Source organism: Dasypus novemcinctus, chromosome 6 (genome assembly GCF_030445035.2).
Source record: "Dasypus novemcinctus isolate mDasNov1 chromosome 6, mDasNov1.1.hap2, whole genome shotgun sequence".
Taxonomy (NCBI): domain Eukaryota; kingdom Metazoa; phylum Chordata; class Mammalia; order Cingulata; family Dasypodidae; genus Dasypus; species Dasypus novemcinctus.
Window position 1 is genome coordinate 135,460,125 of NC_080678.1, and position 23,838 is coordinate 135,483,962.

General features: G+C 39.7%; 1 long non-coding RNA gene across 1 annotated transcript in view; it reads right to left on the reverse strand.

The window, feature by feature from the left end:
* The window catches only part of LOC131278850 (uncharacterized), a 148,242-nt gene that overhangs the window by 118,183 nt on the left and 6,221 nt on the right, over positions 1–23,838 (reverse strand). The window lies entirely within an intron of this gene.

Sequence of the window (23,838 nt, forward strand, 5' to 3'; positions counted from 1 at the left end):
ACCAGCAGATGGCAGCAGTGGTTAAAAGACCATCTCTGCCACTACAGCAACAATGTTCCTTAAAGAGTTCATTTTCAAATTATAAATGGATCTCAATTATTCTTTTTTCACAAAATATATTTATGTATTCCCCTTCTTGTCCCCCTCCCCCCCACCCTGCTTTTGCTGTCTGTATCCATTCACTGTGTGGTGCTCTGTATCTTTTTTTTTTTAAGATGTATTTTTATTTCTCTCCCCTTCTGGCTCCCCACCCACCCACCCAGTTGTCTGCGCGCATGTCCATTTGTGGTGCGTTCTTCTGTGTCCACTTGCATTCTCGGCAGCACTGGGAATTTCTGTCTCATTTTGTTGCATCATCTTGCTGTGTCAGCTCTCTGTGTGTGCAGCACCACACTCTTGGGCAAGGTGCGCTTTTTTTTCTGCGGGACAGGTTCTCCTTGCAGGGCACACTCCCTGCATGTGGGGCTCCCCTATGTGCGGGACACTCCCACATGAGATGGCACTCCTTGTGCGGCAGTACTGCACTTGGGTCAGCTCACCACACAGGCCAGGAGGCCCTGTGTTTGAACCCTGGACCTCCTATATGGTAGGTGGACACTCTTATCAGTTGAGCCACATCTGCTTCTATTTCTTTTTTTGGTCTTCTCATTTTTTTTCTCTTCTAGGATTCACCAGTATTCAATTCTGGGACCTCTGATGTGAGAGGTTCCCTGTTAGCTGCGTGACCTCATTTCCTGGTTTCTGGTTCACTGCACTGGCACTAACTCACCATGTGGGCACTCAGCTTGCCACGCAGGAACTGGCTTGCCACGTGGGCACTGGCTTACTATGTGGGTGCTGGCTTGCCACGGAGGCACACTTTCTCTTCTTCTTTTTCACCAGGAGGCCCCAGGGATCTAACCATATGGTAGGCGGAAGCCCTATCACTTGAACCACATCCGCTTCCCTCAACCATTCTTCAAGTGTGTAAATGATTGTTCCCCACAAATGTGAGAAACATGGAAAACTGAGTTGCAGGCAAGTAGAAAAGGGAAAATTCTTCTGATGAACTGTATATGAAGGACTTAACTGAGTGATTAAAATGTCTACATTTTCACAGCATTATTTGAGAGGGCTCCTTTTACCACAATATGTAAACATTATTGCATAATCCAGAAAACCATATGGAGTCCATTTACAAAGAACTTACACTCCAAATTTCCAACTTACTATCCTCATTAATTGAGAGAGGCAGAAATAATTTAGCAGAGAAAAACTTACTTTATAATAGAATCAATTCCAAATGATCTGGATCCTAGATAAAGAAAATGTCAAGGGTGGTAACTGAATGTTCAAAAGTCCATTTTGTTATTTTTAGTGAAAACTTACATTCACTTCAAATTAGTATTGCCCAACTCTACCTCTCCCACCCATCTTAGCTCTAAATGATTTTTATTATCCCTAGATAAAATCCATCCTCAAAGAACAAAAAATTTTCACCATTATTATATATGTGTGTATATATATAATTAATTGCGTACGTATACACACACACATACAGAAATACACCATTCAAAATTTGGAGGAACATTCTACAGATACTGAAGTGAGTTCTAGCTTATCAGAATGAGAATTTTAAATGGCCCAACACGTCTTTGGATGTATCATTTACTTTTTTTTTCCTGAAATTCCTAGAATCTCTGTTGTTAACTGGTAGTTTTCCTGTTTTTCTCTTGTATTGATTTGTCATTTCCACTAGGCAAAGGAAAATGAGAGAAAGCTGGCTTTATTTATATATGAAAACTAAACTGGAAACACTAGTACAATGTTTATCACAATATCATACGAAATCCAAATTCTACAAGCTCTCACCTGTTAGTACAGTACATTGCTGTGCAGGAGAGATAGAACAGCATTCTGCTTAAATGAATGGACTCTGGTTTAAATCTTTTCTTTTTTTTCAAGAAAAGAAAGAGTTTATAGCCTGGTTGGCCAGCAAGGAGACTAGGCAAGCCTCAGATCAGTCTCCTGGTTTGAATCTTATCTCTGCCTCTTCTTAGTTTTGACTTTGAACAAGTTTTTGAGCCTCCCTATATCAGATTCTTTATCTCTAAATTGGAATAATGATAGTATCTATCTTGCATGAGAGGTTCAAATTAGTTAAAATCTGTAAAATACGTTCAAGAGTATCTGGCACTTGGCAAACACTATATAACTGTTCGCTGTTAATATGTGTTGCTTGAGAAGGTAAACACGTATCTATGGATTGGAGAATACCTTTTAAGAAGTTGTCTCACCCCTCATCCAAACAATTATACTTCTTCCTCTAGCTATGAATTCAACATAACTGGTGTCCCTGTTTTAATACTGATTTGCTTATATAAATAAAATATTTGTAACATTTTATAAATAAAATTCATTTTAATTTCAAATTGAGAAAGCAGACTTGGCCCAGTGGATAGGGCATCTGTCTACCACATGGGAGGTCCGCGGTTCAAATCCCGGGCCTCCTTGACCCATGTCGAGCTGGCCCACACGCAGTGCTGATGCATGCAAGGAGTGCCGTGCCACGAAGGGGTGTCCCCAAGTAGGCGAGCCCCATGTACAAGGAGTGCACCCTGTAAGGAGAGCCGCCCAGCATGAAAGAAAATTCAGCCTGCCCAGGAATGGTGCCGCACACACGGAGAGCTGACACACAAGATGATGCAACAAAAAGAAACACAGATTCCTGTGCTGCTGACAACAACAGAAGTGGACAAAGAAAGAACATGCAGCAAATGGACACAGAGAGCAGACAACGCGGGGGTTGAAGGGGGAAGGGGAGAGAAATAAATAAAAAATAAATCTTTAAAAAATAATTTCAAATTGATATGTCATTAATTATGCTGATAAATGGAATAAACTGACATGATTTTTTAAAAGTTTGGGGAAGCAAATGCGGCTCAAGTGATTGAGCTCCCACCTACCACATGGGGGGTCCCAGGTTTGGTTCCTGGTGCCCCCTGGAAAAGGCAAGCAAGACAGAAAGTTGGCCCAATGGGCAGGCATGGCGAGCTGGCACAACAAAATGATGCAACAAGGCGACACAAAGAGGAAAGACAATGAGAGATACAACAAAGCAGGGAGCTGAGGTGGCTCAAGTGATTGAATGCCTCTCTCCAACATGGGAGGTCTCAGGTTCAGTTCCCAGTGCTTCCTAAAGAGAAGACAGGAAGACACAGAGCACACAGCAAATGGACACAGAGAGCAGACAGTGAACACAAATGGGGGGCGGGGGGGCAAATAAACAAATAAATCTTTAAAAAAAAAAGTTTGTTCAGGAGCTATAAAACAAATATATGCCATAAGTACAAGTATACCTGAATGGGGTATAAATGTATTCTTGTTGTCATAGGTATGTCTTCTGGATAGGTAGAAGCTCATACAGTAGCTATCAAAATATTAAACTTGCATCCTGGGGAAGTCCTGCTTCTTTCTCAAATGAGATGGTAAAGAAAAACAAAAAACAAACTCTGGACTACATAAGCCTTACCTAATAAAAGAAAACAGTCCAATATGCCAAGCCCTCAATCATAATGCTTGCACTTATGAAACTTACTCCTATAATAATGAAACTAAGCCTAATTATAATCAATGCCTAAGAGTTACCTCCTGAAAACCTCCTTGTGGAGGTCTTCCCTATAAGCAAAGCTCTGCAAATAAACTCACCACCTGCTCCCAAAGTGGGACATGACTTCTGGGCATGAGCCTCCCTGGCATCAAGGGATTATTACCAAGTGTTAATCAGCAGTGCATCTGGAAAAAGACCTTTACCAAAAGGGGAAAATATTAAATAAAACAGAGTTTTTAAAGAAAGACTCAATCAAAAGTGCTCCTCAGATTTTATACACCTGTATAATTGTTTTGTAGGTTTGCAACTTCATAACAAAAATATGTTTAAAAAAAAAAAAGTGCTCCTGAGGGCTCTAGGGACATCCAGACACCATAGGCAACCCACAAAGACTCATGTAATCAACCCTCGGTGGGCCCTATTTGGGAAAATATGAAAATACATTTCCCAAATATAACAGTTATACTCATTTAAAATTCCCCTAATCATGATTCTTCTACTCCTTTTATACGAACCTGTAATTTTCAATGCACTCGTCAAATATGTTTCTCAGAGATGTATTTCCTCTTCCCCATGATATCTAAGACCCCTCTCAGCCTGAAGCAGTCAGAGCAGGCATCATCCCAAATCCCTCAAGAATAAGAGAAGAACAAAAATAAGGGGGGGAGGGAGCAGATGTGATTCAAGCAGTTGAGCCCCTGCTTCCCACATGGGAGAGCTGGGGTTCAGTTTCCAGTGCCTCCTAAAAAAAAAATAAATGAATGAATGAAAAAACTAATTCAGGGGAGATTGATATGGCTCAGTGGTTGAGTGCCAGCTTCCCACATTTGAGGTCCCAGGTTCAATCCCCAGCCCCAAGATCTCAAGTAAAATTAAAAATTAAAGAACTATATTATATGAACAGAGAACCCTAAGTTCAACCATGGACTTTAATTAACAGTACAATTATAAAAAGTCCTATCATCAGTTGTAATGAATTTTCAACACCAATGCAAGGTGGTGGTGGTGGGGTGGTGTATGGGAATCCTGTATTTCATGCATGATTGTTCTGTAAACCCACAAATTCTCTAGTAAAGAAAAAATTAAAAATTGAAATATTAATTTTTTTTTAAAAGAGGCAGATCAGGTTTGACCTGTCTATAGACTAGGCAAACAAGGTAAAATATGATCATATCAAAACTGATCTCAAAAAATTTGCCCTAAAGTACCAAAGGGACTGCCTCGTGAATAACTGAACAAGCATTTCTAACGAGTTAGCAGGTGATGCTCACGCTGCGGCTGATCCAGAAACCATGCTTTTAGACTACCTTCGCCTTAGGATTTACGGCCTTAGGGTATACAGCCCCACATTTGAAATCCTAGGTACAAATATTAGCACCAGTAAAGACATGAAATAAACACTGGACTTCCATGTCCACACTTGCATTGCAGGAGCAATGATGTGTAATTGTGGTAACCAATACAGTAGCACCTAGCTACATGGGCTATTGAACAACTGAAATGTCGTTAGGCTAAACTGAGAGTGCCATACGTATAAAATACACAGCAGATTTCAGAAGCTTAGTTCAAAAAAAGGAAATATTTCACTGAGAGTGCCTTTTCAAATGTCGATTATGTGTTGAAATGGTATTATTTTCTGTATCCTGATTTAAATTAAATATGTTATTAAAACTAATTTCACTTGCTTCTTTTTCACTCCTTTTTTTAATGTGTGGGCTCATGTTATATTTCTATTGGTCAGCACTGAGCCAGAAGGACAGTGGAGATTGGCTTAAGGGAAAAGAGAGGGCAAAGGACAGTAAGAGAGCTGATTCAGGCAGTAATAATGGAGGGGCAGAGGAAAGATGATACACAGAGATATGATGCATCAGTCGCCAAAAATCAGGCCCCTGACTCATGCTATAAAGGGAAGATGGGTAAATGAGCACCAAGGGTATCTTTATGAGCATCCAGGTAAAACCCAGTACCATTTGCAAAACCAGAAAGTGGAGAGAAAGAGGCTGGGCTTCAAGTGTCTCTGGGAAAAGCAGAGCAGGCTCCCCAGGAGGCAGCTGGAGGGATGCTTCTGGGGCTCAGAACAGAAGCCCAGGATGAAGTTAAGGCCTGGGGGAGTCGCCGGCATCTCAGTGGTAGCTGAAGCCAGCAGTGAGTCAGAAGGCTCCCAAGGGAAGAGCCTGTGGGGGCAGAAGAGCAGGTACCGGATCTGAAAGAGCCCTCCTCAGGAGCCTGGGAGAAGCCCAGGCCACGAAGAATGAGAAAAAAATTCTCTGAAAGGGAAAACTAAACCCAGGAGAGAAGAGTTTAGTAGGAACCCAAATAACCACTAGTTCCTCACTTACAGAAAATGAATAGAAAAAGAAGCAGATGTTTTAGGGAAATTAGAAATAGAACAATAAGAACTAAGATAATCAAAACAACTGAACACGGAGAAAACAAAATTATAGCAAGAAATGGAAGAAAATCAGCTTTTAATTCCAATGATACTCTTACATATACTGAGAAGAAAATTACTAAAATAAAGTAAGAACAGACTTCTAGAACACAGGACAAAAGTCCACATAGGAGGTGCTAGGAGGAAGTTTTCAGCTTATCAGTAACACTGTGAAGGTCACCACCCAGGGGCATGGCCACCAGAGGGCGGAGTGAAGCGTGAGTTGTAGAATGCTCCCCTGCCCCACCTTACAGCACACCAGCAGGGCTCAGTGCAGGAACAGTGGCCATCAGCTCCAAGAGCTGCCAGACAGACTCTCTCAACAGAGTCTTGGGAAGTACAGAGGGAAGTGCAAAGTCAAGAGGGAAGGAAAAACAAGACACTCGAGGAATCTGAAGCCTCTCGCACCTATAGGTCCAACAAACATTAAACAGAGCCCAACTCCTAGGCAGATTTAACATAAATCCTCACACTAAAGCCTATTATCTCAGTTCTTATTACCAGATACAACATGTTCAGCTTTCAACAAAAAATGACAGGACATGCCAAAAGGCTTACTCTGAAGACGCAAAGCAATCAGAATCAAACTCAGGTGTGGTACAGATGTTGGAATTATTACACAGGGACTTTAAAATAATTACGGTTAATACTTGAAGAACAGATGGAGGGAAGTGATGTGGTTCAAGTGATAAGGCCTCCGACTACCATATGGGAAGACATGGGTTCAATCCCTAGGGCCTCCTGGTGAAAAAGACGAGAAAGTGTGTCTGCACAGTGAGCCAGTGTCCCCATGGCAAGTCAAGTGCCAGCATGGTGAGCCAAGTGCCCACACAGTGAGCTGAGTGCCCACGAAGTGAGCCGAGTGCTCATGAGGTGAGCTGAGTGCTTATGTGGTGAGCCAAGTGCTCACGCAAGTCCTGCATGGCGAGCTGAGTGCCCACATGGTGAGTCAAGTGCCCGTGCAGTAAGCTGAGTGAGTGCCCACATGGTGAGCCGAGTGCCCACATAAGTACCCGTGTGGTGAGCCAGTGCCCATGTAGTGAGTCAAGTGCCCACGTGAGTGTCCACATGGTAAGCCAGTACATGCATGACAAACCAGTGCCCAAGTGATAAGCTGAGCACCTGAGCAGGAAGCCAATGCCCAAACAAGTGAGTCACACGGCAAGAGGATGACACAACCAAAGAGAAACGAAAGGGAGAGTCAAGGTGAAGCATGGCAGAGAACAGGAACTGAGATGGCACAATTGACAGGGAACCTCTCTCCACATCAGAGGTCTCCAGGATTGAATCCCAGTGAATCCTAGAGGAGAAAGATGGAAGACAAAACGAGACATAGATACAGAAGATCACACAGCAATTGGATAGATAGGAAAAACAGTAGGGCAAAAGAGGGGGAGGGTAGAAAAAAAGAACAGATGGATAATGTAAGCAGAAAAACTCAACCAGAAATGCTAGAAATCAAAAGCATAGTGACAGGAAAGAAGAATGCCATGGACAGGTTCATCACACAAAGCCAAGGAAAGAACCAGTGAACTTGAAAAGGTGTCAACAGAAATGTCACAAACTAAAATGCAAAGAGAAGATGAAAAAAGAGAGCATTCAAGAACTTGGGGACATCAAAAGGTATAATAAATGCATGACTGAAATACCAGAAAAAGAAAGAGAATGGAGCAGAAGAAATACTGGAAGTAATAATAGCTGAAAACATTGTAAAATTAATGACAGATAAAGGGAGCTCAGAGAACATCAAAGAGAATAACTACCAAGAAAACCACATCTAGGAATATCATATTGAAGTGCAGAAAACCAAAGACAAAGGGAAAAATCTTGAAAGAATGCAGACAGGAAAAAACACATCTTACCTAGAGGGAAACTAAGATAAGAATGACAGTAGACTTTTCATCAAAAACCATACAAGCAGGAAGAGAGGGGATCATGTAAAATATGAATGTGAGTAATACTGCATATATAAGACTGTTTTTCTCTGAAACTGAACAAATGTATGTTAATGATACAATATGTTAATATCAGGCAAAAAAAAAAAACAACCACATTATGCTAAATGAAAGAAATCAGATACAAAGTACTAAATATTATATGATTCTATTTATATAAAATGTAAGTATAAATCAATTTATAAGTACGGAATCAGATTAGTGGTTATGTAGGGCTGGGAAGGATAAAGGGATCAAGAGGTGATTGCTAAGTGGTACGGAGTTTTTCTTTTTGGAGTAATAAAATTGTTCTGAATTTTTTTGTGGTGACAAATGCACCAACATTGTGATTATATTAAAAGCCATTGATTGTATACTCTGGATAGATTTTATGGTATGTGAATATATCTCAATAAAACTTTAAAAAAGTGAGAGGAGTGAATATTAAAAGTCTTGAAAGAAAAAAAAAACACTAATCTAGAATTAATGATTAATGAAAAAGACACACTGAAGCTTATCTTTGTTTAATTCTGATGACGATGAATCAATCTGAAAACCTTCCAAATGAAAAAAAAAAAGGTTATTCATAAAGAAGAGAACTATCCTAGCTTTAGATGTCTCAACTGCAATGCTAGAAGGAAAAAGATTGTTTAAGATCATGAAAAGAAGAAATGTCAATCTAGAAATCCTACACATAAACAGTTTTTCATATCAAAGGCCAAAAATCAGATGTATTCGGACAGCAGGGCCTCAGGAGGAGTAGATCACCCAGGTAACTTCTGTAGAGAAAACACCTGAGGAGGTGCTCTAACAAGCACGCAAACACCTCTCAAGCCAGAGGAATATGAAGGGTAGGGAAGAAATGGGAAACAAAAAAATCTTGTTATAGATAGATGGTTAAAACTAAATGGATGGTATTAACATGATTTGACATTTATAATGTAATGTTAGAGAAGAGTAATTGAAACAGAAGAGAAGGGGAAACCAATTAGCAAAATGAAGGAGTATGGGTATCAAGGTGGGGGGATTGAAGCTTTGTGAAGGTTGTCTAAGGAGATCTGGAGAAGAGTGACAACCACACCATGAAGCAGCAGAAGAGCAAGTAACTAATCCTGATATTACTAGATAAAGGCTTAGTTATAATTAAGGATCGGCTGGTAACTACGAGAACTGAAAATCAGAAAATTACCCAATTAACAGAAGAAAAATGAATAAATGAGAAATCTGAACAAGCCAGAACAGGCATATTAAAAGAGTACGCTTAATGTATATAACATATATTATTATATTCTTACATAGTAAACTAAGATGGATAAATATAATCAAATTTATGAATAACTGCAGAAAATATGACTGGATGAATTTCTTATCTAAGAAAGACTGTCATATTGGTTTAAAAAAATCTTGCCATTTGTTGTTTATAAAATATAAATCTAAAACAAAGTGATAAAGAATGGTGAAAATTGCCCAATAAAGTCTCTGCAAGATTTATGTAATAGAAATATGTTTAAAATTTTTTTAAGTTAAAAAAAAAAGAAACCATAGAGGCAAGAAGGCAGAGATTAAATCTAGCTGCCTCTTTTGTGAATAAAATTTCATTGTATCATTACAAAAAAATAAAAATAAAAAAGAATGGTGAAAATGAAGGAATGGACAAAAATTTCAGGAAAATGCAAATAAAGGGAAGCAAGTGTGGCCTTATTATATTATATAAAGTGGATGTGCAGCCTTAATCTTTCAATGGGGCAAAGAAAGGGGGCATGTAATGATAAATGGCAAAATTAATCAAGAAAAGACAAATCTGTATGTATCCAAATAGAGGTAGGAAAAACTGCTACAATTATAAGAGAATTTGTTTAAAGAAAACAATCCACTTTACAGTGGGAGAAAATGCATATCTATAGAGAAGAAAGCTCAACTATCAAATAGAGATCATTTAACTCTTATGTTTCAGAAAATTTTGCAAAAACTGGTCAGGTAATAATAATAATAACTAAAATTTAGTGGATACTTTTATTTAGAAGAGCGACTTTTAAAGGATATTATAAATATATTTTTCCTCTTATAACACTATAAACCTATAACAGATATTATTTTCCCCATTTAACAGATGTGAAAATCGAGGCAGCAAATGGTTACCAACTTCCCAAGGTCACCATGCTCATCTGACAAGGCTCTACTCATAATCATTATGCTGTGCTTTGCTTAGAGAGAAACTGTCACTGAATTCTAAAAGTCAGAAGTTTTGCAAGCTACACTGTCTTGATTGTGGGCTATAAAACTAAAATTAAAAAAAAAATTCACCCAGAAGTTATTGATTCATGAAATGAGACACAGTGTACAAACAAAAACTTTAGATCAAAGAAAAAACAATCAACATCCAATTTACAATTTCCTAGAAAGAAAAAGAAGGGAATAAGTTACATGAAAACTTGAGAGCCACAATTAAAGCTACTACAGAGAAAAATTGTCTTTAACTGATTTTTAAATTGAAAGACTGAAAATAATTATCAACTCTATATTTAGCTAAAAGAATTTTGAAAAATAACAAAATAAAAAGAAAGCATGAAAAGTAAGGATAAAATTCTAAATGAATGAAATTAAAGCCAAAATAAATGAGGAAGGCTAAATAAAACCAAATGCACTTTTTCAGTGTATCCTAAAAAAGACATTATATACCCAATGGGCAAATTAGAGGGGTAAAGTAAAACAGCAAAATTATATAACAGAGTTGAGGAAAGGCATATATCCACAAAGATGGAAGAGTAATAAATTATAGAAGAATCATATGTGACATTTCACAGCAATACGTTTTCAGAATATAAAGGAAACAGACTGTTTACAACAAGATAATAAGATCAATAACTGAAGATGAGATTTGCAAATCTACTGATGATTTAAAACCAGCAGCACTGGAATCTTTAAATTAAATTCTAGTCAGTCTTTCAGGAACAGATGAGTCTGGCATTGTCATATACTCTTCCAAAAAATATGGAATGCTCCCAAATCATTACTGAACTATGGTAATCTTAAAATTAAAACCTTATAAAGCAGTACAACAAAAGAAAACTACAGGACAATTTCTTTTATAGTTTGGATGCAAATGTTCCTAATGAAATGTTAGCAAACAAAGTACAGAAGATTATTATTAAAACAATACATCATTTATCTAAGATGTGGAAGATATATATGCTAATTCAAGCCTACTGAGAACTGAAACAAAAGGACCATTTGGCCTTTCATCTCTGTATAAAAGGGACTCAAAAATCTTGTTCGGGGCTCGGGATTGAAACAGAAAGCTCCCGAGTCTGGCCGGCCGTCAATAAACCATTTTTCCTTCTCAAAAAAAAAAAACAAAAAAAACCATCATGATCCATTGGAAAATGCTCTCTTTGAAAGTGGTAGCTTTCTTTTGTTCACAGCAGTCTTTTCATCTAAAACACAGTAGGTGCTCAATAAATTTTTTAAGTAAATGGAAGGACAAATAGGGTTTATTTCAATAACATAAGGCCAACTGAAAATAGAAAACTTATCCAATTTATTCTCAATGATGAATCATTACACCATACCTTAATCTTGTCTGCAAGAAGAAAATCACTAGCTAATGAGCAATTAGATGCAGAATTTTAACTATACATTAGCAATATTGATTTAATAATGGAAAAGGGAGGAAAACATAACAAACTGGAGCAATGTTGAAAATGACAAATAGCTACAAAGGTATATGACTTAGATTAAAAATCATGTAAAATGTTAGGGAAGAGATCATACATCTGGTAATGCTTCTGGTGTAAAATACTGTAACAACTCAATAATAAAAAGACAAATAATCCAGTTAAAAAAGGGGCAAAGAATCTGAATAGATAAATCTCCAAAGAATATACACAAATGACAATAAGCACATGAAAAGACACTCAACATCATTAATCATCAGGAAAATGCAAATTAAAACCACACGGTAATATACCTACTAGGATGGCTATTATTTAAAAAATGGAAAATTACTAGTGTCAGTAAAGATGTGAAAAAACTGGAACCTTCATATAATTCTGGTGGGAATGCAAATTAGTGTAACTGCCATAGAAAATGGTTTTAAGAGTTCTCCAAAATGCTAAACACAGAGTTACCTACCATATGATCCAGCAGTTCTACTCATAGGTATACACCCAAGAGAACTTCAAACATATGTCTACATAAAAACTTGTACGTGAATATTCATGGTAGCATTATTGATAACAGCCAAAAAATGGAAACCCAAATGTCCACAAACTGATACGTGGATTAAAAAAGTATGGCATATCTACACAATGGAATATTATTTGGTCATAAAAGAGAACAAAGTACTGACACACTACAACATCGGTGAACGATGGAAACATGCTAAGTAAAAGAAGACAGACACAAAGGCCACATGCTTTATGATTCCCTTTATATGAAATGCCAAGAAGAAGCAAATCTATACAGACAAAAAGTAGATAGTGGTTGCCAGGCAATGGGGATAAAGAAGGGTGAGCAGTGATTGCTAGCAAGTTCAGGGCTTCTTTTGCGAGTGATGAAAATGCTCTAAAATTAGACAGTAGTGTAGCTGCACAATTCTGTAAATATACTAAAGTAAAGTGCACACTGAAGCATACACTTTAAAAATTATGGAAAGTGGACTTGGTCCAATGGATAGAGCGTCCGCCTACCACATGGGAGATCCAAGGTTCAAACCCCGTGTGGAGCTGGCCCATGCATAGTGCTGATGTGCGCAAGGAGTACTGTGCCATGCAGGGGTGTCCCCCGCGTAGGGGAGCCCCATGCACAAGGAGTTTGCCCCATAAGGAGAGCCGCCCAACGCAAAAGAAAATGCAGCTGCCCAGGTATGGCACCGCACACATGGAGACCTGACACAACAAGTTGATGCAACAAAAAGAGACACAGATTCCCGGTGTCACTGCTAAGGATAGAAGCAGTCACAGAAGAACACACAGTGAATGGACACAGAGAGCAAACAACTGGGGAGGGGGGTAGAGAGGGAAATAAATAAATAAATCTTTTTTAAATTATGAATTATATCTCAATAAATCTATTGTTTTTTAAGTATTACTGAAGGACATAAAACAATGTTTTTGAGAATTATGACTTATCAAAATATTGAGCCATCAAAATTAACAATAAGGGAAACGGACATGGCCCAGTGCATAGGGCGTCCGTCTACCACATGGGAGGTCCATGGTTCAAACCCCGGGCCTCCTTGACCCGTGTCGAGCTGGTCCATGCACAGTGTTGATGCGCGCAAGGAGTGCTGTGCCATGCAGGGGTGTCCCCCGCGTAGGGGAGCCCCACGCACAAGGAGTGCTCCCCAAAAGGAGAGCCGCCCAGCGTGAAAGAAAGTGAAGCCTGCCCAAGAATGGAGGCACACACACGGAGAGCTGACACAGCAAGATGATGCAACAAAAAGAGACACAGATTCCCATACTGCTGACAACAACAGAAGCAGACAAAAGAAGAGCACGCAGCAAATGGACACAGAGAACAGACAACTAGGGCAGGGAGGAGAAGGGGAGAGAAACAAATAAAATAAAATAAAATAATTAACAATAACATTTTAAGGTAAATATTTAGCAAGCCAATTATTTTGTTTGTTTTTCTTAAATTTTTTACAAGGGGGAAGAGATTTCATTAGATACATATTTTTTTAATTCAGGAGGAAAAAGAGACAAGTAAATCTCCAAACAAAACTGCAGAGTGGGCTTTTGCCTTCCTAGGCATTACTATTTATCATAAAGCTGTTTTGATCAAAAGAAAATTAGGTCAATGAGGGAAAAAAGTCCAGAAATAGATTCAAATATATACAGTAACTTAATATACAATAAAATCACAACTTCAAATTAGAAATGCACAGGATGATTAATTTATTAAATATAGTTGACATAACGATTTTTAAAAGTTTGAGCAAATAGGTATGAAATGTAAAACAAAAAACAAAGAAACCCTCAAAGTAAAGACATTTAAATCTACTATTAAAAGATAAAAATATTAGATAAAGGACAACCAGCAAGATGGCAGCAGAGTAAGGAGTTCTTAGGGTCAGCTTGTGCTACAGGGCAGTTAGTAAACACTCAGACCTATCTGCAGCACCTGTTTGGGCTCCAGGAGACCAGAAGAGGATCCTGCAACATCCTTAAAGGAATGGAAGGAGGAGACTGCCCGTCTGCAGAGAAGATTCATTGGTAGAGTGCTCCACACCACATCCTCCGCTGGAGGCATAAACCACCTCAGGAGCTGTTCCGCAGCTGGAATTGGAAGTCCCACTTCCCAAAAACGAGGAAGGAAGAGACAGCTGGGAACCAACTTCAGTTATTGATGAGTAAATTTGGCTGGCTAAGGAATACAGCTAAACTTTCAGCTTCTCCAAGTCAGAAAGAGGCCAGTAGCTGCCATTTTAACTCTGTGCCTAGCATGAGGGGAAGCAGGGAGGGCTGAAAATCACAATGCTGGTGGGGACTGGCTTCTTTCCACCCAGATCAGATTGCAGCTCTAGCCTAAGCCCCAGCCCCACCTCTGGGAGGGAGGAATCTGGGGGGACCTGAACCAGACTCTCCAGGAAACTCCAGGTCACGCTGAAGAGACCAATGATCACCCTACTTTGGCAGCACAAGCAACCCCAGGAGCTATTCTATGGCTGGAATTGGAAGCTCCGTTTCCAAAAACAGGGAAGAAAGAGACAGTTGGCTACCAATTTCAGCTACTGATTAGTAAACTTGACTGGCTAAAGTATAGTCCTAAGAACAGCTGAAGTTTGAACCTGTCCAAGTTGGAAAGAGGCCAGTAGCTGCCATTTGACTCCACCCCCAGCTTGAGGGGAAGCCAGGCTGACTGAAAATCGCAGTGATGGTAGAGACCAGTTTCTCTCACCCAGATCAGCCTGCAGCCCTAGCCTAGGCTTCAGTCCCACCTCTGGCAGAGAGGAAGCCGGCAGGCCCTGCACCAGCCTATCCAGGTCCCTTTGGCTGGCACAGACTGAACAGTCAGAAGTCTACCGGGGTAACTGCAGTCATCTTGGACCCACACTGCATAGACTGCAGCTCCATCCCCTCTCCAGGGAGGGCAGAAAGGAACATGAAGTTTCATCAGTCTTTCTGGGCAACTACAGTCTAGTCCTGCACAACTTCAATTATTCCACACAGCTGTGACTCTGCCCCTATCCCTGGCAAAGGAGAAAGTTGGGAGAAACTTCATCAGTCCCTGAGGCAATGACAGCTGCTTGTGCCTCCACAGCTTATAGCACCAACTACGTCTTTGGCTCCTACTGCACAACCAGCAAGGGAGAAGGGGCAGGAAGCCCTAAACTAAAGAGAAAAACTGCACCCAGAATAGATACTCTACTAAGCCAGATGCCAAGACACCAACAAAAAATTAAAATCCACACCAAGAAACACAAAGATGTGGCCCAGTTAAAGGAACAAGATAAGCCTCCAAATGACATAAAGGAGTTGAAACAACTAAGCATAGATGTTCAAACAAATCTCCTTAATAAATTCAATAAGATGGGTAAAGAGATTACAGATATTAAGACGATACTGGGGGAAGCGGATGTGGCTGAAGTGACAGAGTTTCATCCTACCATATGGTAGGACCTGGGTTCAATCCCTGGGGCCTCCTGGTGAAAAAGAAGGGAAGGCGTGCCCACACAGCGAACCAGTGCCCACGCAAGTGCCCACATGGTGAACCAGTGAGCGCAACTGCCCACATGGAGAGTACAAATGCCCGTGTGGTAAGCCAGTGCCCGTGCGAGTGCCCATGCAAGTGTCCACATGGTGAGTCAGTGCCCATGCAAGTGACTACAGCAAGATGATGATGCATCAAAAGAGAAACAAGGGGAGAGTCAAAGTGAAGCACAGCAGAAACCAGGAATGAGGTGGTGCAATTGACAGGAAACCTCTTTCCCCATCAGAGGTCTCCAGGATCAAATCCCAGTGAGTCCTAGAGGAGAGAAAATAAGAAGACAACACAGACAACAAAACAGCAGGGTAGGAGGAGGGGAAGGGGGAAAATAAGTAAATCTTAAAAAAAAAAAAAAAAGAAGACCCTGGATGAGCACAAAGAAGAATTTGAAAGAAAGCATACGTAGGAAAATAGCAGGCCTAATGGGAATGAAAGGCACAATAAATGAAATTAAAAATACATTGGGGGAAGCAGATTTGGCTCAACAGATAGAGGGTCCACCTACCACATGGAAGACCCAAGTTTCAAATCCAGGGCCTCCTGGCCCGTGTGATGAGCTGGCCAACACTCCATGCTGATGCACGCAAGGAGTGCCGTGCCACGCAGGGGTATCCCCCGCAAGGGGGGCCCCACGCGCAGGAGTACACCCTGTAAGGAGAGTCATCCAGTGAGAAAAAAATGCAGCCTGCCTGGGAATGGCTCCGCATGCATGGAGAGCTGACGAAGCAAGATGACACAACAAAAGGAGACACAGGTTCTGGCTGCCGCTGACAAGAATACAATCAGACACAGAAGAACACACAACAAATGGACACTGAGAGCAGACAACTTGGGGGGGAGGAAAGAGAAATCTTAAAAAAATACATTGGAATCATATAGTAGCAGATTTGAGGAGGCAGAAGAAGGGATTGGTGAGCTTGAGGAAATGGCCTCTGAAAGTGAGCATACAAAAAAACAGATGAAGAAAAGAATGGAAAAAATTGAACAATGCGTCAGGGAACTAAATGACAGCAAAAGATGTGCAAGCATATGTGTCATGGGTGTGCCAGAGGAAGAAGGGAAGCGAAAAGGGGCAAAGGGAATATTTCAAGAAATAATGGTAGAAAATTTCCCAACCCTATGGAAGGACATAGATATCCATGTCCAAGAAGCACAACAGCTCCTATCTGAGTAAAATCTGAATAGATCAACTCTGAGACACATACTCATCAGAATATCAAATGCCAAAGACAATGAGAGAATTCTGAGAACAGAAAAAGAAGAGCAATGTATAACATATAAGGGAAACCCAATAAGATTAATTGCTGATTTCTCACCAGAAACCATGGAGGTAAGAAGACAATGGTATGATATATTTAAGATACTGCAAGAGAAAAACTTCCAGTCAAGGATCTTATATCCAGCAAGATTATCTTTCAAAAATGAGGACGAGTCTAGAATATTCACAGATAAACAGAAAATCAGAGAATTTCTAACCAAGAGACCAGATTTTCAGGAAATTCTAAAGGGTATGCTAGAGCCTGAAAAGAAAAGACAGAAGAGAGGCCTGAAAGAGAGTCTAGAAATGAAGATTATTATATCAATAAAAGTAACTAAAAGGGTCAAAAGAGTGGTAAAAATAAAATATGACAGATAAAATCCAAATAATCTTTAAAAAACTTAACCAATAATGTAAAGCACCTGTATTCAGAAAACTATAACTGAATGTTAAAAGAAATTTCAAAAGGCCTAAATAATTGGAAGAGCATTCCATGCTCACAGATTAGAAGACTAAACATCATTAAGATGTTAATTCTACTCAAACTGATAAACAGATTCAACACAATCCCAATACAAATTCCACCAGCATTTTTTAAATAAATTGAAAACATGAATATCAAATTTATTTGGAAGGGTAAGGGGTCCTGAACAGCCAGAAACATCTTAAAAAGGAAAAGTGAAATTGGAGGACTCTCATCTGCAGACTTTAAATCATTTTACCTAGCTACAGTGGTAAAAACAGCATGGTACTGGCATAAAGACAGACACATAGACCAATGGAACCAAACTGATGGTTCAGAAATAGACCCTCTTATGTATGGTCAAGTGATTTTTGACAAGTCTGTCAAACCCACCTCCCCAGCTTGGGCAAAATAGTCCATTCAACAAATGGTGCTGAGAGAACTGGGTATCCATAGCCAAAAGAAGGAAAGAGGACCCCTATCTCACATCTTATCCAAAAATTAACTCAAAATGGATCAAAAACCTAAATATAGGGAAACGGACTTGGCCCAGTGGTTAGGGTGTCCGTCTACCACATGGGAGGTCCACAGTTCAAACCCCGGGTCTCCTTTACCCGTGTGGAGCTGGCCCATGTGCAGTGCTGATGCGCACAAGGAGTGCCGTGCCACACAGGGGTGTCCCCCGCATAGGGGAGCCCCACGCGCAAGGAGTGCACCCCGTAAGGAGAGCCGCCCAGCGCGAAGGAAAGTGCAGCCTGCCCAGAAATGGCGCCGCCCACACTTCCTGTGCCACTGATGACAACAGAAGCGGACAAAGAAACAAGACGCAGCAAATAGACACAGAGAACAGACAACCGGGGGAGGGGGGGAATTAAATAAATAAATAAATGTAAAAAAAAAAAACCTAAATATAAAAGAACCATAAAGCTTCTAGAAGAAAATGTAGGAAAATATCTTCAAAACGTGGTGGTAGGTGGTGGATTCTTAAAGGAAATAAGAGGAGGACTGAAATGGGCTACTGATGTTTAAAATATATAGAAGTTTTAATTAGCTTTACTGTAAAAGTGTGGAAATGTATAGAGTGGATGGTAACACATAGCGAGTAACAGCTAGTTCATAAATGGGGATGTGACTGAAAATGATAGTCTAGGGATATAAACGCCAATTGACAGAATGCTAGAGAATAATCTAGGAACTGAATAGCACAGTAAACCGAGAGGTGGATGAGAACTGTGGTTAAGGGTACAGATGCAAGAGTGTCCTTTGTTAGCTAGAGCGAATGAACGTCACTATTAAAGGGGGGTGGGAATGTGGAAAAGCATGGGAAAGATATAACTGGAGTGACCTATGGACTGTGGTTAACAGTAATAATATGATAGTCTTGCATCTATGCCAAAGATATAGTGTGTTGATAATGAGGCAGTATGTACAATGTGTGAGAAATTTACACTATGGACATGGTAACAATAGGATGATATTATCTATAATCTGTAACAACTGTGCCACTATAGTGTGGTATGTTGATAGAGGTGTGTTGTTTGGGAATTCTGCAAATGTGCATGGCTGTTTTGTAAGTTTACAACTTCTGTCATAAAAATATATTTAAAAAATAATAATAGGGTGGATTGGGGGGAAAATACACCAAATGTAAGATAAGGACTATAATTAGTAATAAGATTTTGACAATATTCTTTCATAATTTGTAACAAATGTCCCACAACAATGCAAGGTGTTGGGACCCATGTATGATGTTATGCATGTTTGCTTTTAAGTTCACAACTTTTACTATAAACTTATTGTTTATGTATATTCATATAAAAATTAGGTAAAGATAATAATAGGGTGGATTGGGGGAAAAATACTTTGGTTAGTAGTAACATTTTGACGATGCTCTTTAATCATTAGTTAAAAATGTTTAACAACAATACAAGGTATTGGTGGTAGGGTGAGGCAGTGAGAGTCCTGTATGATCTTATATATGTTTGTTTTGTAAGTTTAAACTACTACTATTCATTTATTGTTTATGTATGTTTATGTATGAGTGATATACTTCAATAAAAACATCCTAAAGGCAAAAAAATAAATTAGGTTAAGATTTTAAAATTAAGCTACATCGTACTTACAAAGGAAAATAAATGGCACACAAAAATTCATTCATTCATTCATTCATTCATTCAACAACTTCTGAATACTTTCTATGTGCCAGGAACTGTCCTGGATACTTGGGAAACATCAGTGAACAACAGCCTTCTTACCCCGCTCCCTTAGATTTCAGGAAGTGTACAGTCATTCAAGAGGGGAATAAGAGATGATAAACAATAAACAGGGAAGTCATGTGGCTCAACCAGATGGGCACCCTCCTACCACATGGGAGGTCCTAGGTTCAGGTCCCAGTGCCTCCTAGAAGAAGACGAGCAGATGTGACCCTCACCACAACCAGATAGAATGCCACCCCTGCCACGAGCCAGCAGACACCACAGCCCATGGGGTGCAGATGTGGCTCAGGACACTGGGCACTCGCCTCTCATGTGGGAGGTCCCTGGTTCGGTTCCCAGTGCCCCCTGGAGAAGGCCAGCAAACAATGAGTAGACAGATGAGAGAACCATCTAGGTGGGGGAAGGGATAAATAAAGATTAAAAATAAATAAATAAATAAATCTTACCAAAAAAACCCCACAATAAACAGAGTAATGAGCAAACTCCAGGTGAGAAGTGCGGTGGCAAAAATACAAAACAGATGAAGGTAAGGGGGGTAGGAATGCTAGGGATTAGTGCAGCAATTTTGAACTCGGGGTCCAGGTAGACCTGCCTGAGCTGTGGGCTCTGAACATGGTCCAGAGGAGGAGAGGGAGTTGGCCACAAGGTCCCTGGGGAGAGCACACTCCAGGCAGCAGGTACATCTCGCACAAGGATGGAGATGGCATTGTGCTCAGTATGTTTCTAGAACAGCAAGAAGGCCAGTGGGGCTGGTGCAGAGTGATCAAGGGCTGAGGAGGAGGCGAGATACAGAAGTAATGAGCCACATAACCCTTTGGAAGAACTCTGGCTTTTACTCAAAGGAAAATGAAATGCTGGGCAGAGGAGTGCCATACCTAACTCATTCCCCAGGTAGCAAGAACTGCTCTGTGTCCCCTGACATCATCCAGGCAAGAGATGCCTGAGGGTTGTTTTGGGTAATTGCAGGTGATTAGAAGAGGTCAGATTCTGGATATATTTTGGATCTAGAGCCAAGAGGTTCTGCTGATAAGTAAGATGTACAGCATGAAGGAAAAACAGGTCAAGGATGATTCCAAAGGGTCAGCTATCAATCAAGAAGGGGAAGGCTGTGAGAAAATAGGTTTGGGAAGGAAGTGGCCAGTAAGTCAGTTGCAGTCATGTTCAGCTGTGTCTATTAAACATTCAAATAGAGGTGTAAAGTAGACCCTTAGATATATGACTCTTAAGTGCAGGAAGAGGTCTGGGTATGGTGGTTTTAAGCTGTATATTCCCCAGAAAAAAACATGTTCTTAAATCTAATCCATTCCTGTGGATGTAAATCCATTGTAAGTAGGTCCTTCTGCGGAGGTTACTTCAGTTGAGGTGTGGCCCACCTCAATCAGGATGGGTCTTATTCCTGTTACTAGAGACCTTTATAAGAGAATGAAATTCAGACAGAGAGAGAGAAAGCCACAGAAGCAAGAAGATGAAATCAATGAAACCCAGAAAAGAAGGGAGAGACCAGCACATGCAACCATGTGCTTCGCCATGTTGCAGAGGAGCCAAGGAACACCGGCAGCCAGTCTTTGGGAAGAAAGCAACACCTTGATGATGTCTTGATCTGGACTTTTTTTTAGCCTCAAAACTTTAAGCAAATAAATTCCCATTGTTTAAGCCAAATAATTTCATGGTATTTGCTTAAGCAGCCTAGGAAACTAAAAGAGTATGAGGAGTCATTGGCCACAGAAATACTTATGAGAATCAACAAGAACACCAAAGGGTAGGTCACAGATAGAGAAAGGATGAGGAGCAAGGGCTGAGCTTTGGGACTCTCCAACATCAAGAGGTAGGAAGAAAAGAAGGAGCCAGCAAAGGAAAAGGAGCAAGCAATCAGAGAAGGAAAATTTTAAAAATGTTGTATTCTGGAAGCCAAATGAAGAAAGTTAAATCAGAAGGAAAAAAGTGATCAACAATGTCAAATGCAGCTAACTGGTCAAGCAAGACGAAGCCTGAGAATTCACCACTGGATTTAGCATTTAGCGACATGGAAGTCACTGCTGCCCTTGACTAAAATATTAAGAGTAGGACAGGACTAAAACTTTTAGTTCCTATCAAGATGCTAAATTAGCACAAGTGCAAATCCAGAGAAATGTAAAGAAAGAGAGCAAAGCAAACAGAAATCCTGGGTGCCAATGGGGTTATTTTTGAACTGTCATGTGTACAGCCATGGCTTTGGCCTGGAGGTGTAGGCAGGTATACTGAAGGACAGCATTGCTTTTTCCCAAGCTTTCCCTGGAACAAAGAGCACCTGCTCCCACACATGGGGATGAGAAAAGATGAGCTGAGAAGGAACTGAACTTATATCATATTCTAAAGGATAATTTCCCTAATATAAAGAAATGCAATCGATAATTTTAAAACTTTCCACAAAGAAAATCCAGACCCAGATGAGATCACTGGTGAAATTTTATGAGCAATTAAAAAATAAATAACATTGGTCTTACACAAATGCTTCCAGAGAATAGAGAAAGAGAAAACACTTAAGATGTATTCCAAGGTTAGTATAAAATAAATATAAAATCTGACAAAAACATAGGAAAGGAAAATTACACTTTATCTCATGAATAAAGACAAAAATTCTAAACCAATAATCATGAATTACCTTTTTTTTAAAACATCAAAAATCAAGTTGGATTTTTTTCCTGGAAAATAAGATTGGTTTAACATTTGAAAATCAAAACATTAATAGAGGGAAGCGGATGTGGCTCAACTGATAGAACGTCCGCCTACCATATAAGAGGTCCATGGTTTGATTTCCAGGGCCTCCTGGCCCGTGTGGTGAGCTGGCCCATGAGCAGTGCTGCCATGCACAAGGAGTGCCGTGTCACACAGAGGTGACCCCCGTGTAGGGGTGTCCACACTCAAGGACTGCACCCCACAAGGAGAGCCACCCTGCATGGAAAATACAGCCCACCCAGGGATGGCACCACACACACAGAGAGCTGATGCAGTAAGATGATGACACAACAAAAAGAGACACAGATTCCCAGAGCCGCCTGACAAGAATACAAGTGAACACAGAAGAACACACAGTGAATGGATACAGAATGCAGACAATGGGGGGTGAGGGAGAATGGGAGAGAAACAAATAAAATAAATCTAAAAAGAAAAATTAGTAGAATTACCTCAATTAATATGTCAATATTATTTAATCCATTAAAAGAATAAAGGAGAAAACTATATATTCATCTTAATAATAAGTAATTCAGCATCCCTTGGATGATGAAAACTCCTTGCAAACTAGGAAAATAATGAAACTTCCCAAAAAATATGCACCAAAAATCTTACAGCAAAAATCACACATAATGATAAAATATTGAAAAGTTTCCCTTGAGACTGGGAAGAAAACAAGGATGTACTACTTCTAGTTCATGGTATATTAAAACTCCTAGGCACTGCAAGAAGGAAAGAAAAAAAATAAAAGTTTAAGGACTAGAAAGGAAGCAATTTCTATAAGTAGAAAATACAAAATATTCTACAGATAAAATAATAAAATTAATAAATGGTAAAGTCACCGAATACAAGGTCAATATACAAAAAAAAAAATCAACCACATTTCTACATACAAGCAACACACAAATAGGGAAAAAGTTTTCAAGTACCTATTAATAAATCGAACAAAAGAAGTACAAGGACTCCACATGAAAAATTATCAAACCTTGCTGAGAAAAATTAAAGACCTAATAGAGAGAAATACCATGTTCATAAATTGAAAGGTCAATATTAATATGACCTATACTATCTATAGATCAATTTGGTTTTCAATGCAATACCAAATTCCAGCAAGTTTTTGGGGGAGAAATTTATAAGATGATCATAAAGTTTATGTAGAAAGACAAAGAACTTAAAATAGCCAAAGCAATCTTTTTGTTGCTGCTGTTGTTTTACTTTTTACTTTCAGGAGGTACTGGGGATTGAACCTGGGACCTCATGTGTGGGAGGCAGGTGCTCAATCACTGAGCGACATCCACTCCCCCAGGCCAAAGCTATCTTGAAAAACAAAGGTGGGGAACTTACATCCACAGATATGAACACTTTTTTTGGTATGATTGCATTTATTTGAATCGCCCAGAATAGGCAAATCCATAGAGACAAAGTAGATTAGTGGTTGCCAGGAGCTAGAGACAGGGGCATGGTTAACGGCTATGAATGGATATGGGGCTTCTTTCCTTTAATTTTTATTGTGGTAATATATACA